The sequence below is a fragment of the Mesoplodon mirus genome (assembly GCF_964341445.2).
Source record: "Mesoplodon mirus genome assembly, chromosome: 7".
NCBI classification, from domain to species: Eukaryota; Metazoa; Chordata; class Mammalia; order Artiodactyla; family Ziphiidae; genus Mesoplodon; species Mesoplodon mirus.
Window position 1 is genome coordinate 102,811,809 of NC_138983.1, and position 20,232 is coordinate 102,832,040.

The window sequence follows — 20,232 nt, forward strand, 5'->3', positions numbered from 1 at the left end:
CTGCCTCCCTCCATTCCGCCTGCTTTTCCTCTTTCCCTCCCTCCCTTTCCCTCCTCTTCCCTCACTCCCTTTCTTTCCACAAAGCAAGGAAATGGGTATATAGCAAATAGTAGGGATCACACGCTTTCATTACAGGGCTTGGGAATGTGGACTCTCACAAAAACAGACTTGATTTTAAATACTGTATCTGTGCCTTACTAGCTGTGTGACCATGAATAATTTAATCATTCTGTGCCTCAGTTTGTCTGGCTGTAAAATAGGTGCAAACAGTACCTACCTCTTAGGATTGTTGTGAGGGGGGATTCCAACTGGTTTTAAAATAGTATTTAGCACAGAGGAAGCATAATAATTATTATTTTTCACTTCTCTGAATATATAACATTTAGTATTGGGATTCATAGTCTCAAAATCTAACACTCACTGATGTGAATATCTGATTAGCTAAATGGAGAAAAACATTGTTATAGTAATTATTTCTTTAGTTTCTCGTTTTGTTTTTTTAACTGAAAACCAGAATCACAATTTCTTGTTATTATCTGTTATCAATGAACAGTATAAGACTATAATATTATTTTTGACAAGGCACTGAATATTTGAAATGAAGAAAACTAAGAAATAGTAGTAAATAAAACTTTCTTGTGCTAATCCCAAGTGAAAGATGAAATTAATGATGATATATATGTGGAAACTCTGGAGAAGTCATACAGAGAGAACCTCAAGTACTTGAGGCACACTTGAAATTCAAATGACACTAAATGACTTAAGTCTTAAATCAAGAACCCTTCACTAAAATTAAAAACACAAATGCTTTCTTTTTCTTGATTTCTTGTAGGAAGTGAAAGAGTACTTGGTAGGTGTCAGACTATTATAAAAAGCAGGTTATAGAGATGATATTTCAGGAGTGTAAAAATACTAAGGCGGATCTCATAAATGATTGGTATATTATTTAATTCAGGTTAGCATCAGAATTGTCAATGTTTGTTTATTAAGCAATGCAATCCTTTAGGTAGGAAGCATGGTTCTTTGGAGAAGTTGATAGACACAAGATACACAAACTGGAATATGGTGAAAAAACACACAGTATAGATTTTTTTAAATTAAACCTAGGAATTATTTAACATGGCCATTTCTTTGGGTTGAAGAAAGAAATTCATATAGATTTTCCTGGTTCAGGCTCCAGTGAGGTCTATAGGCAAATTTGCAACTAGAGCAAGATTCAGACCTATTTCCATTTTTGTGCTTACGTCTTAAATATGTCCAGTTCCTAGAGCATAGAGGAAAGCACTAGATTGGCCATGGCATGAAACAGGTTAGAATTCTGGCCCTGCCACTTAATAACTGTGTACGGCTTAAATGGGCAATTTGCTAAACTTCATGAATTTCAATTCCCACCCTCCAACCCCCACCCTGGGCAAAATGAGTCTAATCCTTTTGCTACCAACTCTAGAGAGTTAGGATGGTCTGAGGAGAAAATGTACATAAAAGTGCTTTGAAAATTATTTAATGCTTTAAAAATATTATTTATCATTATTATTTCAAGATGAGGGAAAACTCCCCCTCCTCTAATATATTCAGTTTTTTATGGCCAGCTAGATCTTCCAGAAAGCTACATAAAAACTGAACATTTTAACAATACTCGGCAATGTTTAGATGTTAAAAAAAAATTATCCAAACTGGGACATTTCTTCTTAAACGGTTCTAAAAGTAATACATATATATTGCAATGAATTTGGAAATACAGAATGAGAACGGGAGGAAGTAAAGGTCACCCTGACTCTCTTATTTCTTGAGTTAACCATTGATAAATAATTTTTAAATTTTCTTTGGGTCTTTTTTCTCTATGTGTGTGATATTCAAAACCAAGTTGTGAATATGCTATATTTATTATTTAACATTCTTCTCTTCTCACTTGACATTTTACAAAAAACAATGTTAATTTGTTAGTTTCTGTATTGTTTCCGATTCTAAGCATCATAAAATACTTAATAGTGAAGGTTACCTATGAGCTATTATGTAAAAAAAAGTTCAGCATATATAACCTAAATAAATATATTAGAAATTCATATGCTTTAAAGCAGTGATCCCCAACTGTTTTGGAGCTAGGGACCGGTTTCGTGGAAGACAATTTTTCCACCAACAGGGTGGGCGGGGGAGGACAGTTGGTTCAGGCTGTAATGGGAGCGATGGCGAGCCATGGGGAGCAGCAGATGAAACTTCGCTCGCCCGCCCGCCGCCCACCTCCTGCTGTGCGGCCCAGTTCCTAACACAGCCAGGGGGTTGGGGACCCCTGCTTTAAAGGATATCCCTATGTTTTTATGTGATTGACCATTTCAAAAGTTTCATAGACAATTCCAATATTTATATTTAATTAAAGACCATGAAACTTTTTTTTAGTATTTTTAAATAAAAGATAGTTAAAGATTACTTCATTTAAAAGCTAATAACAAACCTCTAGAACACTTCCTTCTACTTAAGTGAGGTGTTAGATTAAAAAAGCACTATAGAAATATAGATTATACTTGACTTTAAATAAAAATCTGAATAAATACTATAGAATTGTTATCTCCCCTTTATTCTGTTAATAATTGGTAATAGGAATATTATGGAGAATGATTGAAGCTTAATAGTCATATGTCAATTACCAAGATCACATCTGTGTGGTACAATGAATTTGCAAAGGTAGACTATCAAATATATTTTATTGTCAAAGGTGGTCTGCCAACTGGCAAGTCATTTAGTAAGTTATGCTCTAAAATATATCATTTACTGATACCCAAGAGACATCTCGGTATGTCATTAATAGTGCAGAAACTCGAAGCCAGGGATATTTTTGTCTTTATAATTAATTTGAGACAGCAGCTAAGAAAAACCAGAATAATAACAGTAATAACCTTCAAATTAATTTTGACCCTAAGCTATAGCAATTTCAACGGAAGTTAGTATATTTACATACAAATTAAAATTCCTAAACTTGTATTACAATTGATGCAATGTTTTTATGAAATACTACCTGTATAATATTTCATTAAAATAATAAAATGAGAACAATATAGAAATGTCATAAATGTTTGTGTCCTAGAAAGTATTTAGAGGGAATTTCTGGTAGTATAAATTAATACATGATTATTATTATTAATCATATTACTTTTATTTATAAAGCATCCAAACATACACATCTGTAATCTTATATGTCTTTACCATCCAGAGAAATATATTCCAGAATTAATTTTAAAAACACTGCTTTTACTGTGCTTATGTTTTCTAGTTGAGAAGTCTGGACTTTAAGCATTTTTAAATTATAGAACTAATCAGAAAGCAGGAGGAAACCAACAATACAACTGATGGCATTTGTTAATATAAACCTTTGTGTAAAAATGTTATGAAACTAAGAATGGAAAAAGAATAGAATTATTCATCAACAAATGGCTATTTTTAAAAATCTAGTTAATAGTATACTACCTGGGTTATTCTCTTACTTGAAAAAATTACAGTATATTAGGTTGTCCTAATTTGGAACTATGTAACTGCCACTCTCATGTTTCTAGTTTTACTAGAAGAGTGCATTTTTTTGGTATAAGCGTAAGGAAAAAAAAAAACCTGGAACATTCCATAGTGCAGTTTCCTTCCTCCCTTTCCCCAACAGAAAAAATAAGAAATACTGTACCTAACCAACAGATCTGATGATTCCAAAAGGGACAAGTCTCTATTCTGAAACACTATTTAAGTCAGAACATTCCAAATTACGATTTTGCGAGACACTGGAAAATTATGGCATGAAAAAGAGAAGAATATTTCTAATGCACTATAAAATGTATTCCTCAAAGCAAAAGAGCTAATGGAAGGCCAGAGCACTTAATGGATAAAATATAATCAAATGAAACAGAAGCATGTTCCAAGCTGAAAGGCAACAATATCACTATTCTCACATAATTGTATAGTAGACATAACCCAGTAAGATCAGGTTTAAAAACATTTAAATATATATAAATACACATATGTATAAATAACATATATAGCACCTGAAGTAAATACATATTCGTATTCATATATTAAAGAATCACTTTGAAATTTAAAAATATTTTTTTAACTATTGAAAAATAAACAGCTAGTGAAAAAATAAGTTTTCTTTGCAAAACTTGACTCTGGAAACAAAGATTCTTCAAATGCTTCTCCAAGAACTTGTCTCTTTATTTTAAATATAACCAAATAAAAAAATAAAAAATATAATCAAATATGTGAAATAGAAGGCAAATGTTCATGAAAGCAGACATATATACATGCACATATATGCATATATATATTTATACACATAATTGGATAATATAATTAATATATATAATACACATAAAACACACATCTTCCTTAACTTACTATGGCATTGCATCCTGATAAACCCATCATCAATTGAAAATATCATAAATTGTAAATGCTTATAGTACACCCAATCTACCAACTGTCATAGTTTAGCCTAGTCTACCTTAAATGTGCTCAGAACACTCACATTAGCCTAAAGTTGGGCAAAATCATCTAACACAAAGCCTATTTTATAATAATCTGTTGAATATCTCATTTGTTTTATTGAATACTGTACTGAAGGTGAAAACCAGAACGGTTGTAAGTGTGTCAGTTGTGATCGAGTCGCTGAGTGGGAGGAGTGGCTTGCTGCTGCTGCCCAGCATCACAAGAGAACATCATGCTGCATATCAGTAGTCTGGGAAAAGTATAGTTTCTACTCTAAATTCAAAGTAGACTTTGAAAAAATGAAAAAATTCAAACTATAGTTTTTACTAAACGAGTATCACTTTCACACCATGGTAAAGTTGAAAAATCGTAAGTCGAACCATTGTAATTCGGGAAATGTCTGTATATAAATTTTTGTATAATATATGTGTATGCACATGTATATTTCAAACAGGAATTTAGACTGTTTGCTACATCTCTTCTTAGAAGCAGACTATGCCCAAAATCTATGCCTCAAGCCTTTGGTGAATAGCTAATGAATTCAGTATTCAAACAGGGATTAAAAATATTGACTTGGAAATTCAGGACAAACTTACTACTAAAAAGGTTTTACACTTTTTACTTAAAAGAACATAGTTAGGTACACATGATTAGACTCTACCAACTGAAATAAATTATTGCCGATTTGGCTAGAGTTGTTGATCACCACAAAATTCTCTCTTGTGGACAACTATGGCTTACATATTAAATGGAAGGCTTTAGGCAGTTTTTGTACTTGTTTCCTTAGACCTAAATGGTCCACATAATGATAAAAAGCCAAATAAGAAAAAAATGTAAAATTATGTGCTTTTCAAGCCCAACAAAATTGTTTTTTTTTTTTTTTTTTTGCATTACGCGGGCCTCTCAGTGTTGGGGCCTCTCCCGTTGCGGAGCACAGGCTCTGGACGCGCAGGCCCAGCAGCCATGGCTCACGGGCCCAGCCGCTCCGCGGCATGTGGGATCCTCCCGGACAGGGGCACGAACCCGCGTCCCCTGCATCGGCAGGCGGACTCTCAACCACTGCGCCACCAGGGAGGCCCCAAAACTGTTCTCATACTAAAGCTCATCCGTGTGCTAACAGTGCAGTTTCCATAGGCAGGTGTTCCTGGTACTAAAGTTTTCACGTTAACTGAGGCTCTATTTCTGATTTCAGTTTAAAGTTGTCGCTAGTGATTGAATCTACTCAGTAGCGCACGGTTATGAATAAGACTCTGAATATTAAAATTCTTACATGTACTCTCTAAATTCATTGAGATTCAGTCAAATAGAAAGATATCATATACCAAGAAGATTCCTTTGTATATGACGTACAATGGAGTAACAGATTAATTTTCCTTTCTGGACAACTTAATGATACTGATTAACATTAAAAAACTTCAACAGTTACATATTTAAAAAAAAAGACTGGGGTACAAGGCAGATAATTAGTAGTATTACCTTTAAAGGCTTTTGTTAGAGGAAGTGAATGTTAACAACTCTTTATAAATTAAAGTTGCCCTCTCCCAGGAACTTCAATACTGTATCAGAAAAAAATAAAATAAAATTGTCAACTATTGCTTTGAAGAAAGGGAACAATTCCCATTTTCTATAACATTACTTCTGAAATCAACACCCTTATTCAACAACCTTGATATCATCTCTGATAATGAGTCAGTGAAAAGAGTGATTAGACAAATGGTACAATTCAGAAAGAAAATAAGATGCAGAAAGAAATTCAGAAAGAAAATAAGATGCCACGTGAGTTCTCCCGGGTCATCCAATCAACTCCTTGCAGAGTTAAAAATAGAAGCTAAGACTAATTCCCACAGCTACTGCCAGATCAGAGCCTGACAACTTTGCATCGTGGTAGCTTCAACCTCTCCTGCTACTGGGATTACCTGCATTGAGACACCTTCCTATGAGGTTCAGTCATTTCAAGGTTTGCTTTAAAATGGAGAGGGGTGGGAAAAGGTTCATAATTTTAGGGAAAATCTGTGGTAATGAGATCTCATTGTAAACTGCTCACGAGAATTAGAAAGATAAAAACTGGAAATGTTTACTAACCCTTACTATGTCTCAAACACTGCAATAAGTTCCCTTTTATGTTATCTTCTTTAATCTTCGCAACAACCCTGTGATTTTCCTGTTTTAAATATCCAGAAACAATTCACAGTGGTTAAGTAACTTACCCTAAGTCATAGAGATAGAAAACAATAGAGGTAGGATTCAAACTAGGTGAGGTTCAAAGTTCAAATTCACTTCCTGATAAACATGATTAGAACATAAATGGTAGCCAAAACTCCCCAAAATAAACTAAAAGATTAAAAGAAAGAGAGAAAGGAGGGGAGGAGGGCCTTGTGAGCTGCATACCTTAAAAATAATGTTTAGACTTTTCGATTGATCTTAAAAATGACCAAAAGCTAGCTGCCTGAGAGCTCTAAGAATAAAATTATTAACAAACTAAACAAAAAACATTGATTTTTATACTCACTTTGAGATCAACCCAATTGCTTTCCTTGCATAACACTGTACTGCCATTTTATTTCATTTTCTATTATATTTATTAAGGGATATTTTAAAGACAAGTATTTTGCCTAACAGGTTAATGATTTTTTTTTTCTTCTAAACAATGACCAAGATGCCAATCCTCCTCCCCTTATTCAATGGACTAATTAGTGTCAGATCATTTTAGGGTCATATTTAATTTTTGTGGTGAAATAGTGATTTCACAAACCCTGTGAAGATGTTACACATCCACTATAACATGCATGCAGGTGGAAAAAATTTTCAACTGATGTAGATTTTGCTTTCTCTATGAGTGTATTCTTCACAATCAATGAGATAGAAAAAGACAGAGATAAGAAAACTGTTGACTAATATTTTCTTATGAAAATCTGTATCTTGGGCTTCCCTGGTGGCGCAGTGGTTAAGAATCTACCTGCCAATGCAGGAGACATGGGTTCGAACCCTGGTCTGGGAAGATCCCACATGCCGCAAAGCAACTAAGCCCATGCGCCACAACTACTGACCCTGTGCTCTAGAGCCCGCGAGCCACAACTACTGAGACCGTGCGTCGCAACTACTGCAGCCGGTGTGCCCTAGAGCCCATGCTCTGCAACAAGAGAAGCCACCGCAATGTGAAGCCCGCGCCGCAGTGAAGAGTAGCCCCAGCTCCCCACAACTAGACAAAGCCCATGCACAGCAACGAAGAACCAACACCACCAGGAATAAATAAATAAATAAATTACTTAAAAACAATAAAATCTGTATCTTGCATTTTCAATTTTCTAAAAGTTCAAATCCATTGTGGTTGAAAAAAGAAGAGTAATGTCATATGTTTTCTTGTCCTGGGAAAATGGACTGTGCTTGGTTGAGTGTGTTTATTTATTTATTTATTTTATTGCCAAAATTTATTTTTTATTATTTTTACATCTACTAGTACTTATTTGAATTCTACTCACTGTTTTTTTTTTTTTTCATCTTTGTTGGAATACAATTGCTTTACAATGGTGTGTTAGTTTCTGGTTTATAACAAAATGAATCAGTTATACATATGTTCCCATATCTCTTCCCTCTTGCATCTCCCTCCCTCCCACCCTCCTTTTCCCACGCCTCTAGGTGGTCCCAAAGCACTGAGCTGATCTCCCTGTGCTATGCGGCTGCTTCCCACTAGCTTCTATTTTACGTTTGGTATATATGTCCATGCCACTCTCTCACTTTGTCACAGCTTACCCTTCTCCCTCTCCATATCCTCAAGGCCATTCTCTAGTAGGTCTGTGTCTTTATTCCCGTCTTACCCCTAAGTTCTTCATGACATTTTTTTTTCTTAGATTCCATATATATGTGTTAGCGTACGGTATTTGTCTTTCTCTTTCTGACTTACTGGTTGAGTGTCTTGAACTGCTCAAACTTTAAGGTCCATCACCTCTAAGTTGCACCTTACCAAAACCTCAGACAAGAAAGAGGAGAAAGGGTAGTGCCATCCATAATTCATTCCCACCACACCTACAAAAATAGTCACAAGGAACTTGTGCAGAATAGCAATTCTTTTGTATTAGAAAGGCAGTTTTCAAAATTAACTGGTATTGGTTCATTTGGTTGTTTAATAAATATCTTGAAAATGCCTATAATAAAGCCAAATACCAAACTGACCATTTAAGTTGCAGGAATTTTTACGGTCTTGATAGTTTACTATTTTAAAGTCACAGTTTACATTTGAGTGCTCACCACAATATATAATACCAATGAGCTCCCGAGAAATCTAAACGTTTATAGAATACACCAAATGCTACTGTCTCATGCCTTGCTTTGCAATCCTGGATTGCTTTCTCCTATGGAGATGATGTAAGAAATATAAGCTAGATATCTCTTCTATGGGATCACCAGCCATGTCTCAACTAACTTTTATCAGTGGAGACTCACATATTTATTTATTATAAAACTCTTCGGTACTGATCATTAGGTAATTCCGGTAAATGTGGGCACGTAATAATAGTTAAGAATGTCAGCCCCATTTCATTTCAGCTTGATCCACTGCAGAAAAGCACAAATTAGATGAAAGCAATTTCCCCAAGAACAACTCACTTCCTTGAGATGAGAGATAGATAAACTTGGATGAACAATGATTTGTCACAATTTATTTTTGAGGGTAGTGGTTTAAAAAAAGTGCTAATGTAATCTTTTCAGAATGAATTCTTTTAAAAATGCATTAATTCTCCAGTGAACATAGCTTATAATTAAAAAGCTAAACATATAATTTTACATTTCTAAATGTTTACATATGACCATATATAATAAATATTGAAATCTTAAAATCTTCGTTATCTTTGAAATTTGATGGCCTTTAAATCTGAATTTGGATTTGGTGAGTCTGACGGATTATTCTTAGTGACTCTATTGGGTACCACCAATTCAGATTCGACGTTATTTCTGCAAGTGTCAGAAGCATTAAGTTGTGTGAGTGGATAGAGGGTATTAGCATCCTGGTGGTCTTTCACTACACTGAGATGACCAGAGAACCTGAGTGTGAAAGAGCATGGAGAGGAGTGTAAGGAATGGCCTAAAGGTATCACTGGCTTCTCTCTATACTCAGACTCCGCAGTGCACAACAGAGGGAACAAAGCGGGTCGTGTTGCTGCCACTGTTGCAATGACCAAGCATCCTCAGTCTCATCGCCATTGCAGTCCATTGTTTAAGATGTGAGCTTGTTGGTGCTTATTCGGCAAAAGTCAGAATGCTTATTTGTTTTATGTCTGTTTTTTAATGAGGGTTTGATGAGACAGCAATAAAGACAAAAGTAAATAGGAGAAATGTTTATTAATAGGTCCCTCCATCCCTATCAACCAAAGAAAAGGCCTACCTTAAAATATTGTAGTGAAATGTCGAGGGTGTGTCTGTCTGTGTTCTTGCCACCCTTCACCTTTAAGTAGCTTTTCAAAACTATGTTATAAACATGTTGCTTCATCCTTGCCCTTTTAGCCTGTTAATGTCTAATTTAAGTAAAGCAGGATGCAATCCCCAGCAAGTTATCTGTTTCTCCTTTCTTGGACCATGCAAATCAAAACAGTCTTCTTCTATGGAGGGTAGTGAAAAGTTGTGCCAATTGTGTTCCTACTTCAGCTATTCCAACATTCTTTAGTTTAGCTTAAATGACACATTCTCATCTTTGGGCTTTAATTATTCTGTTTAAAAATAAATTTTAAAAGATACTGTAAAGAGAAACTAAGAAAAAAAACAAGATAAAAGATTTACCATAATGCAGGTACATAAATATGAACTAAAAATAGTTTTAGATTAAAAATTAATCTTTTTTATTTTAAAAATTAATCTAATTAAAATTTCAGATTAGGCTGGATAGAAATGATCCATTGCTGAAGCTTAAAAAAAAACTAGCTATAAATGTTACTAGTTTTCTACACTGTTGTTACAAGACTTGACTGACATCCGTGATGTACTCCGCAATATTTTTGAAATGATGAAATGTGTGATCCAGAGACTTGAAATATTTCAATACTTGTGTATAGGAATTTTCTTCCATGAACTAGAAATGAAAAAAGTGAGAATGTTTCCTTGCTCAAATCACATGAAGTGGATTCCCTTATATTACTTGCATTCATTTTTAAGATGGTCATAAATGGTTACATAAATTACAGGAATATTATCTGTTGAAGAAGTTGATGGTTTTTATAGTCAATGTATGTATTCAAATGATAAATGTTTCTGCATAATCTCTGACCTAACAATACCATTCCATGCCACTCCAAGAATTCTTCCATCAAAAGTAAAAGCTCCAGCACATAAAGACATGAACCTCTATGTCCATTACCACATTTCTTGAAATCATAAAACTGTTTGGAACTTAATAAATGTTTATCAATGGGTTTTGACTGAATGAAATTATGGCTCACTCATAGTACACATTACTGGGCATCTACTAAAGGTAATATGGTAGTGATATATGCTAGATATCATTAATATAATAGAAACATAATGTACTAAAAGTGTTTTGCAACTAAAAATCACTATACATTGTATGGCTTTAAAAAGGAATGAAATGCTGCTACATGCTATAACATGGATACACTTTGAAAACACTATGTTAAGTGAAAGAAGCCAGACACAAAAGGACAACTATTGTATGATTCCACTTATATGAGGTAGTTAGAATAGGCAAATTATAAACTCAGAAAACAGAATAGAGTTAACCAGAGGCTAAGGGGAGGGGAGAAATAAGGGGTTATTGTTTAGTGAGTACAGTTTCTGTTGGGGATAATAAGAAAGGTCTTAAAATGGATAATGGTCATGGTTGCTCAACATTGTGAATGTACTTAATACCAATAAATGATACACTTAAAAATGGTTAAAATGGTAAATTTTACATTATGGGACATTTTACCAAAATAAAAAATAAAAATATACTATAAAATAAAGTAAAAATTTACCTCCTACTAGGCATACTATGAAGTTTGCATAAAATTGCACTTATTTTAGGAGCTTATATGGTTATTATCATATCTGGGGACATGTAAAGAAAGCAACAGCTTAAGTAGTCCTCTTGAGTTCTTTCTCTCCATCTTTCCAACCCAGTTTCTTCCAGATTAATGGTTTTGTCACGCCTCTCTTTGAATACTAGCATCAGTAGGAATGCTAGCTAGTACTGGTTTCCTTAAGTATCAGCGAAAAATTTTAATGTATTTTTATGCTGGTAATTGTTTTAGAACCTGGGAGGGATGTCATTGTTTTCTTAACTTGGCAAAAGCAAATATATTACTGTAGACAGCATTACTAGAAAGAAATAGTAACTTTGAAGTAGACATATGTCCATCCTAAGAAAACTGAATATATTTCAAAGCAGACCACACCACTCAACTGCTGGCAATGTTCTTCCACGTACTTGGCAGTATACTACTCGAAGTCTGAGAACTGTTTCTTTTTTGTAAAAATGATTTTGATTGGAAAACCCTGAATAAATCCTTTGGAATGTGTAACGTTTAGAGCTCCTTCTGGGATTCCTTTTCCATGAATCAAGGTTCTTTGATTCACTATCCTCCTTGGCACTTGCTTCCTAGTCATCTCAGCAGCCTTTGTGCCAGTGCTAAGGAAGAGCTCCCATTTTAGGTCCTAAAGCAGGGAGAACAATAAAAGGAGAACCTCATTTCAAGTACCAGAAATGTCTGGGCTATAAAGAACACACATATTGTCAAGGTAAGCCCAGAGTGGGGTGACATCACCAAGGTCATTCCTGGCTCCGCGTCCCCCCCCCAGGAGGAACAACTAACAATTATTTGGAAACAGGACACTAGTTGAGAGAATCCTAGAACGTGGAGGTGAGGCTGAAGCACCCCCGTACACCACAGAGACCAAGACAGACTGCATTCGAAGGGTGAGAGAAGGAGCTACACGTTGACCACGCTGCCCCTCCCCCAGGCCAGTGGAGCACCATGGGTGAGGCCTCCCGTGAACCTCTGGTTCCTCCAGTAGGAGAAGAGAACTGGGGGACGGCAAGCTCCACCACTAGCATCGGGGCTGCTTTGTGGGAGCCGCTGCTCTAACCTGCTCCACTGGGGCTGCAGGGGAGTCTGCAGGGCTTGACCACTACAAGTCGGGCTGTGATGAAGGGGGAAGGGGCATGCAGCAGCCAGCACGTGGATTGTGACCGATGGAATTCATACCTGCAGTGCCCAAGTAGGGATCACAACGGGCACCTTTGCTTATCTACAGAGCCAGGTTGGCGGGGCACTACAACCAGGGAACTCAGGCTACAGATCCACCTGATACGCACCTGGCCCTTGAACCTGGTTTGCCCATAGCCAGGGAAAGAGCAGAGTCACAGCCCACCCACTGTGGACAGTGTCTTCTGGCCATCTGACCAAAAGGGCTGGCAATAAATCCTGGAAGCTATTTGGCCCAGTCGTGCTCCAGCCAAGAGGCAGGCAGCCAGAGCTCATCACTGGCTCTGGTACAAAGCAGAGCCAGTATCAGGTGTGGAGGGATCCGGTACCATGCACAGGCACAGAGATTAATTCATATCCAAGGCTGAGAGGAGCTCCCAGCTCCTCCCAACTGGGGAGCCTGTTTGAGAAATTAAGAGTTTCCTAGAGCGGCCCCTCCTCATCCCACCCAGGCAAAGGAACTGGGACTAGCCCCATCCCATCTGCTGTGGAGAGTGTCTTCCTGGCCCATCTGACTAGAAGGATTGGTGACAACTCCTAGAAACTGTGCGGCCCAGCAGTGCTCAAGCCTAGAGAAGGGTAGGCAGAGCTGACAGTCTGCAAAGCAAAGCCAGTGGCCTTGTTCAGCCACAGAACGTGGAGTGTGGATCAGCTTGAGTTAAGACAACAAAGAGCTTTACTGGCTTTAGAGCTGCTTCTCCTGCTGCACCCAGGCAGGAAATCTAATTCATAGCCCTACTCATCACTGAATACAGCCTTCAGCATGTCCAACTGGGGAACCTAACCAGAGAACATGGGAAGCTGTACAGCCCATTAAACAGCCCTAGATACAGTGGCACTTGAACACACAGCACAGCCTGTGGCCTCCCCCATCTGCAGGGCAAAACCAGTGCCCTCACCTGACCAGGGAATTAAGTGCACACTCTGGCCTGATTTGGGTTCCCAAACAATGAACTATACAGGCTCTGGGTCCTGTCCAGAGCCAGGTCCTATACAAGCTCTGATTCTCTGCCAGGAAACTAATTCATAGCCCCATCTACTACTACTACTGAATATAATACCCAGTAAAGTCTGGAGGAAGAGCCCAATTACTCAGATATGCAGATACCAAAGTAAGGAATCAAGGATCACAAAAATTAGGCAAATATGACACCACCAAAGGAAACTAATAAAACTCCAATAACTGACCTTAAAAAAATAAAGATCTGGGCTTCCCTGGTGGCGCAGTGGTTGAGAGTCTGCTTGCCGATGCAGGGGACGCGGGTTCGTGCCCCGGTCCGGGAGGATCCCACATGCCACAGAGCGGGCTGGACCCGTGAGCCATGGCCGCTGAGCCTGCACGTCCGGAGCCTGTGCTCCGCAACGGGAGAGGCCACAACAGTGAGAGGCCCACACACCGCAAAAAAAAAAAAAAAAAAAAAAAAAAAAGAGTATCTATGAACTGTCAAAGAATTCAGAATAATCCGCCTAAGGAAGTTTAGTGAACTACAAGAAAGCACAGACAGCTAAGTGAAATTAGGAAAACAATGCATGAACAAGACAAGAAGTTTGACAAGGAAATAGCAACATCAAAAAAACAGGAGCACTAGATTTTAAAAATACAATAACTGAACTGAAGAATTCAATAAAAAGTTTCAAAGGTAGATTCAACCATGCAGAAGAAAGAATCAGCAAACTGGAGGATAGAACTTTAGAAATTACCCAGTGAAAGGAACAAAAAGGAAAAGAATAAAAAGAGTGAAGAAAGCCTATGGAAATTATGGGACACAACAAAGTAAACAATGTTCATGTTATGGGAATTCCAGAAAAAGAAAAGAGAGAGAGAAAGGGAAAAAAAGTATATTTAAAGCAATAATGGATGAAACCTTCCCAAACCTAGGATGAGAAATGGACATCCATATCCATGAAGCCCAAACAAGCCCAAACAGGTTGAACTCAAATAGGGCTACTCTGAGACACATTGCAATTAAATCACCAAAAGTCAAAAACAAAGAAAGAATTTTAAGACCAGCAAGAGAAAAGAGAGAAGTTACATACGAGGGAACCCTGGGATAATTGGATATTCACATGTAAAAGAATGAAATTGGACCAATATCTTATACCACTCACAAAACTAACTTGAACTGGATTAAAGACTCAAATGTAAGACCTGAAACTATGCAACTGCCAGAAGAAAACATAGGAATAAAGCTCATTACATGGGTTTGGTAATGACTTTTTGGATATGACACTGAAAACACAAACGACAAAATAAAAAATAAACAAATGGAACTACATCAAACTAAAAAGCTTCTGCACAGCAAACAAAAACAAAAACAAATCAACAAACTGATTGAAAAGACAACCTATAGAATGGGAAAAACGTATTTGTAAACCATATATCTGATAATGGTTAATATCCAAAATAAATTAAAAATTCATACAAATCAATAGCAAAAAAAAAAAAATTACCCAATTAAAAAAATGAGCAAAGGACCCGAATAGACATTCCTCCAAAGAAGACACACGAAAAGCCAACAGGTACATGAAAAGATGCTCAATACCACTAGTCATTAGGGAAATGCACATTAAAACCACATTGAGATAATACTTCACACCTGTTAGAACGGTCATCCTCAAAAATGTCAAGAGATAACAAATGCTCGTGAGGATGTGGAGAAAAGGGAACCCTTGTGCTGTTGGTGGGATTGTAAATTGGTAAAGCCAGTATGGAAAACAGTATGGAGGAGCCTCAAAAATTAACACTAGAACTACATATATCTAGCAACTCCACTTCTAGGAATATATCCAAAGAAAATGAAAACACTAACTCAAAAAGATATCTGCACCCCCATGTTCATAGCAGCATTATTTATAATAGCCAAGACATGGAAACAATCTAAGTGCCCATTGATGGACAAGTGGGTAAAGAGGTTGTTTTATATATTTATAGGTATATACATATTATAGGTATACACACACACACACACACACTGAAATATTATTCATCTGTAAGAAAACAAAGAAATGCTACCATTTGAGACAACAGAAATGGACCTTGAAGGCTTTATGCTAAGTTAAATAAGTCAGAGAAAGAAAGGCAAACACTATATGATCTCACTTATGAGTGGAACCTAAAAAAAAAGAAAACAATCATAGAAAAAGAGATCAGACCTGTGGTTACAGGAGACAGAGGGTCAGGGGAGGGGAAGTTGGAGGAAGACGGTCAAAGGTACAAGCTTCCAATTGTAAGATAAATACATACTATGGACATAATGTACAACATGATGACTATAGCTAACACTGACGTGTGATATATAGAAAAATTGTTAAGAATAAATTCTAAGCATTCTCTTCACAGAAAAGTATTATTTGATCTCATTTATATAAATGTGTGTGTTTGTGTGAGAGAGGACAGAATACAAAAATGCAAAAAGAAAAGTTGTAAAGTACGAAGCTGCTTAGGTTTATACCTCAACTATAACAGATAATAATTTGTTTAATTTTAATAGGTACAAAAATAAATGTTAAGCATAGAACAAGCAAAAAGAAAAACTGAGCCCAGCGTAGATGTCCTTAAAGCATTTGCAAAGGAGGGCTTTATTAGGTCCGCAAACACCTGCAATTACAGGCAAAATTCTGTGTATGTGTGTTGTGTATGTACTTGGGGAGTGGATGCATAGCCTTTATTGAATTATTAAAGGGGATGTTAAGACCCAAAAGTTTAAAAAGCACTGGAAAGCCTGATCACAAAACCATTTTAAACTACTCTGATTATGTTTTATAGTTTTCCTTCACTCGTTAACACTTCAAAGAACAGCATGTGAATGTGGAAAGAATCTCTGCCATTTAGGTAAGATCTCTGAGTCTCAGCGTAAAATTAGCATATAGTAGCAGGATGAAGTTATACACCATAGATGAAAGTACCTAGCAGAGCGCTTTAAGACTAGTACTTACTTATGCAAGACATCTTCCCCTGCTTACTTGTTTTCAGTAGAATGAAAGCATACTGAAAGCTGGTACAATGTCTTCTTTGAAGTTTTCTTTTGTAATGCTTACTATGCTTTTTGATACGGATGAGCCAATATCCACTTAAGGGCATGTAAGCTCACAATAACTTTTGTTGAATATAACTGAATGTACTTTCACTATATTATTATATAGGGATTTTAAACTAAAATGTACTTGCACACATTATTTAGAGCCTAACTTGGATATCAGAGTAGGTGGATATACACCCCTGGAAAATAATAGCTAATTTCTTCACTAACATCAGACTGCTGAACATCTACTTTGCATATACATAGCTAGGCACTGTATTATGAGTTGCAGGTAATAAAAAGTCGTTAGTCAAAGACTCTGCTCTCTAGGGTTATTTTACAACAGCAAATCATGTTCAAACTAAAGGATAGACCAAAATAGGAAGTGCCATAGGAATTTAGACAAGGGAGAAACACATCTGAAATGAGAAGGAAGGTGGGTATGGGGAAGGGTTCATGGAAGAGGCAGTGTATGCTGTGAGCAAGGTTTCAACGTGTAGCAGGGTGAGTGAAAGGAACAAATGAAGACATATAGTCATGATATCATGAGGCACAAACTAGAAATAAACAGCACTTGTTTTAGGCTGGTCATGAGGTAATTTAAGGGGATTAGTGAGAAACTAGATAAAGAGATATCTCTTTATATATTACTTATTAACAATACTTTTGAACACAAGTATTTAATTTAAAAAAAAGAACAATATAGGGATAGGAGATTAGGAGGTACAAACTATTATTATAAAATGAGCTATAAGGATATATTGCATAGCACAGAAAATATAGCCAATATTTTAGAATAACTATAAATGGAGTATAACCTTTAAACATTGTGAGTCACTATATTTTACACCTGTAACTTATATAATATTACACATCAACTCTACTTCAATTAAAAATGCTATTTTAGTGAATAAAACACTAAGCAGTAAAATTTTTAAAAAAGAACTTAGAAGAGAACTTAAAAATAAAGACATAAAGAGCAGGTTGAAACAGCGCAGAAATCTGGCGATTAAGAGGCCATTGATAACTTTCAAAATAGCACTTTTTCTACCCATTCTCAGTGGAGGCAAAGCCTTATTAATCCTACTATTTCTTTTTCTGTTTTTCAAAATCTCAGGATAAGTCTATTTCAATTGTAGCTAATGGCAGTAATGCAGCACCAGAAAATGCCTTTTGTAAGGAGAAGCAACTTTGAATCCTAAATCGGTACTCAAGTCTTAAATTACTGATAACACTGACCACCCACCAGACTAAATGTTTTTTTTTTACGTGATTGGAAAGCAACAGATTGATTTCAATTCTATCTTGTCAAATCTACAAAAAAGTTCCCACAGTTCATTTAGCAACTAATAGCGTACATCCTTCTATTTGGTATTACTCCTCCTCCTTAACACCGGGCAATTAATTTTGCCTTTCTCTGGGAAACGTTTTTAACAAAGGAAATAGAGTCATAAATCAGTTTCGGATAGGAAATCATACAACTATTTCTACCTAGGGCTTTGAATTTAGAAACTTTCCTCAGAAATTGTTGAAATATAACAAAGTCCAAACTCAGAAATAACTTAAATTTAATTATCTTAGTTGCACTAAAATAACAAATTCTATTTTCTATCTTGTTTTCTTTCTTCCCCAGAAGGCTTCTCCAACCCTAATCCATAACTTAATGCATTCATCTCACCTATAAAATCACTGGCAGGTATGATGCCGGCTTTGGCGGCTCCAGTCCCCTAATCCTGACCCATTTCTTGCCAAAGAATTCAGTTTCTTCAGAAACCAAGTAACAGACATTTCAATTTCTAACCATCATTAGCATATTTTCATGTACTAATACTCAACATAAAAACACCTTTTAAAATTACAGAAATTTTTACTGTACTTAAGATCAATTGCACTAACCTGTATTTCATAAACCTTGGGCTACTTTCTTAAAAATGAATTATTATTTTAATATGTTTTTCACTTATTATTCAGAATAATTATTCATATAATTAAATATTTTACAATTAGGTAAGAAAGGTGGAAAATAGTTTTGCTATTCTTGTTCTTTGTTCTCTCTTCTACTTGGTGTGCCTGAGTCAAAATTTTAGAATATTGAAAATTTAATCTTTCAAACCCAAACCAAATTTAAAGGTAATAATAACAACCAGCCAAAACAATTTCGGTCCAGAGCTTTGCATGGTCCGGGGAACAGTTCTCTGAGTGGGCCATTTGGAGTGGGATTTGCCCACCCGCCTCCACTCCTTCTGCCTCATATACTGAAGATAGAGACAAAGAAACCAACTCAAGTCTTTCCAAAGTGTATTTATAAATAGAGAATTTGTAATCAGAAAAACAATAACGATATATAATAGAAGTAACATGATTCTTCAGAACCAGTATCTTGTTCTAAAGCAATATTTAAAAAAGAAGGTAAGGGGCTTCCCTGGTGGCGTAGTGGTTGAGAGTCCGTCTGCCGATGCAGGGGACACGGGTTCGTGCCCCAGTCCGGGGAAATCCCACATGCCGCGGAGCGACTGGGCCCGTGAGCCATGGCCGCTGAGCCTGCGCGTCCGGAGCCTGTGCTCCGCAACGGGAGAGGCCACAACAGGGAGAGGCCCGCATACCGCAAAACAAAACAAAACAAAAAAACAAAAACAAAAAACCTAAGAAGGTTAGCTATAAACCCTGGCCCTCTTTTTTATTGATCTCCTATTTTAATTTGTTAAAATAAAATCCATGGCCTTTTGAGTCAAACCGTCTCTTTAATTTCAGATTTAAAGATAACAAGCCTCTTTTTAAATGGAATATTGGCACACAGACACCACACAGTCTGGCTTATTACAACTGTTCTCTGTTGGTGAAGTGGCACATTTGCAATCCCCACCATAGCAATCTTCACCATTTCACAGAATATCATTCAATTGTACATCCCTAGGTGAGCAACAAGAATGGGCACTTGAGCTCAGGAGCAAAGCGTTTGTGGGGAAATCCTAGGTCAGAACCCCTAAAAGGGGAGACTAACTTGAGGATGCCCAAATAACCTGAGGTTTACCTTGGCCACCTCCCCTGGCTTTCTGACTGCCTGGGGGAAAAGTCTCTCTGGAAACTCTTTTGAGGTTATTGGGGGAATCCTAGGACAAACACACTGCTTGCTTTTGCAGGAGGACTTGCCCCATACCCTACCCAGCTAGCTGTCTCACAACCTAGCTGGACTAAAAAACCTTCAAGAAAAACGGGATAGACTGACATTTGCATTTCTACTTCCACCTATTCTTATGCACAAAATATGTAGGTAGAGCCCTCTTTCTCACACCCCAATAGATTCTGCTGTCCTTGAAACCCATCTGGTAGCTGCAGTGACTACAATGAAGGGAGTTATCGGAAACCATATTGGTACTGGGCTTAAAGGATTTTTCATGCCATGCATTTTGGGGAAGGACACAGATAACAGTCCAAACGTGGTATAAGGCAATGCCCTTTCTGGGTCCTTGAAAAATCAGTCACGGAACACAGGTGGTGGACAGGAGCTGACAAGAGCTGGTTTGTTAATGAGCACAGCATCCCCGGCGGGGGGGGGGGGGAAT

General features: G+C 36.8%; 1 long non-coding RNA gene across 1 annotated transcript in view; it reads right to left on the reverse strand.

Moving 5' to 3' along the window:
• LOC309807243 overlaps positions 1 to 20,232 on the reverse strand; it is a 115,494-nt gene that overhangs the window by 94,251 nt on the left and 1,011 nt on the right. The gene's annotated exons all lie outside the window — the stretch shown is intronic.